This window comes from Penaeus monodon, chromosome 17 (assembly GCF_015228065.2).
Source record: "Penaeus monodon isolate SGIC_2016 chromosome 17, NSTDA_Pmon_1, whole genome shotgun sequence".
NCBI lineage: Eukaryota > Metazoa > Arthropoda > Malacostraca > Decapoda > Penaeidae > Penaeus > Penaeus monodon.
The window spans coordinates 26,615,137-26,617,535 of NC_051402.1; positions in this window are offsets into that span (position 1 = coordinate 26,615,137).

Genomic DNA, 2,399 nt, shown 5'->3' on the forward strand with positions numbered 1-2,399 from the left:
CTCAGTGAGCATTTAGGAATGGCCTTTTGCATTATTTCCAGTATGGAATGTACCACCTGTGAACCATGACTGGAAGAGTGCTGGCTCCATGGAGGGTGCTTTTTCCATGCTCAGGATCCTATTCCTGCACACCATAACCAGTGGCCTAGGTTGTATTACAGAAAATTGAATATCCAAAAAAAAAAAAAAAATACAAATGACAAAATGTTACATATTATTTTTATTACTGCACTGGGTTAACCCTTTCCCGACAGGTGGCATGTACGTACATGCCATGGCATGCCTGGACTTTCCGCTGGGGGCATGAACATACATGCCATGGTGTATGTATGGCCATGCCACGAGTTTTTTTTTGTTACAATTACGGTAAAATAATATTTTTTTGCCACTGAAAATGTGATTAAGTAGTTTTAACACTTTCTCATTTTTCCTATACTATGCATTTCATAAAGGCTTCTCGGGCTTCCAAGGTTAGTGTAAAAAAACTTACGTTGGTAAGCGACTACATTGACCAGAGATATTATATAGTATTCACGAAGTGTTGATGTAAAACCACGTGTAAATACCAATATGTATAATAAAAAAAAAAAAAAAAAAAAAAAAAAAAAAAAAAAAAATCATGTATTCATACAAACACTGAATATAAAAGTATATCTATATGGAAGTGATAATATAAACCTGTTGAAGCTAAAGTTATCTTATGAAATAACTTGAAAAAAAAAAAAAAAAAAAAAAAAAAAAAAAAAGGTTTCACCTCCATGATGCCGCACACTGCTTATTTTATTCAGACTATAGAGTGGATAATGATCAACTATGGAGTCGATATAACAACAAAAATATCCTACAGTCTTGATTTATCAGGAAATATGGCAAATAGAGACCTTGGAAAATAATAATTTTGAAAATACAACTTGGGCTCTTAGTATTACAAAGAAACGGCAAGGGATACTGGTATTTGGCATGAGCAGTCGCGCATGCTAGGGTGACGATATAAGCTCCCGCCAGCGAGGCCAGGGCCACTATGAATACAACCCATCGGGAAAGGGTTAAGGACTCATTAGAGAGATGAACTGGAGTCTGTGCAAGGAAAACAGGTTATTATCATCTGGATAAAAAAAAAAAAAAAATCATGACAAATGTATACTGGGAAATGGCACAAAAGCTAAAAGGCTTATGCAGAAAAAGAGAAACTAACACTGCAAAGGGGATGAGTGGAGACTTAGCACTGCACAAGTGTTTGTGTGCACCTGGTCTACAAGTTATATGAGATAACCTCAAGAGGGAACAAAAAAAACTTCTCATTCATACCTTCTTGACAACCATCACAAAAAACTCTGCAACAGCTATTTCCAGAAAAGGCAAATTACCATTATCAATATTTCACAGAACTGTCATAAGTTATCTGAAATCAAACACTGGTACTACAACACAAAGTTGTGTAACTCATAGCTGAATAATGTGTAACAGTTTAACAAAATTTTATATTGTATTTACCTTTCTAGTGCCTGTGAAGACTGACCTCTTAAATCGTACTCTCTTATCAAGTCAGTTATAGTTTCCATGTGTTCAAATGTTAAACAGCCCAAGGTTTTCTGGAGCTGAAAAAGATTAAGGAATATTAGTATTAACATAAAAACAGTATGAAAGAATGAATAAAAGGAGTTATAAGAGCCAATATATGAAACAGATTTGAAATATGCATGATATAAACACTATTATCATACACAATCCATGATCACCTTGCCAGCAACATTACCTGATGAAGTGGTGGGAGTACAAAGTGAGCAATTACGTGGTCTGGCAACTGGCAACAAGTTAGTACAGAATAGACATCTAGAACCTCCAGAGCAAAAATAATAAAATTTTCTTCATTTTGCTTTCCAGCCATTATTACACGGCACAGACGAGGAAGTAAGACTGAAAATATAAAGATTTCATATTAGGGTGTACCTATATAAAATATCACTACACCATTATTCTAATAAATGCAATTTATTTTCTATCAACTATCCTATAATCATATGAGAGAGAGAGAGAGAGAAAGAACAAAGGAGAGAGAGAGAGAGAGAGAGAGAGAGAGAGGAGAGAGGAGAGAGAGGAGAGAGAGAGGAGAGAGAGGAGAGATAGAGAGAAGAGAGAGAGAGAGAGAGAGAGAGAGAGAGAGAGAGAGAGAGAGAGAGAGGAAAAGAGAGAGAGAGAGAGAGAGAGAGAAAAGAGAGTGAGAAAGAGAGAACAAAAGAGAGAGAGAAAGAGAGAACAAAAAAGAGAGAGGCAGAGAAAGAGAGAACAAAAAAGAGAGAGGTAGAGAGGTAGAGAGAAAGAGAGAGAGAGAGAGAGAGAGAGAGAGAGAGAGAGAGAGAGAGAGGGAGAGAGAGAGAGAGAGGGAGAGAGGGAGATGA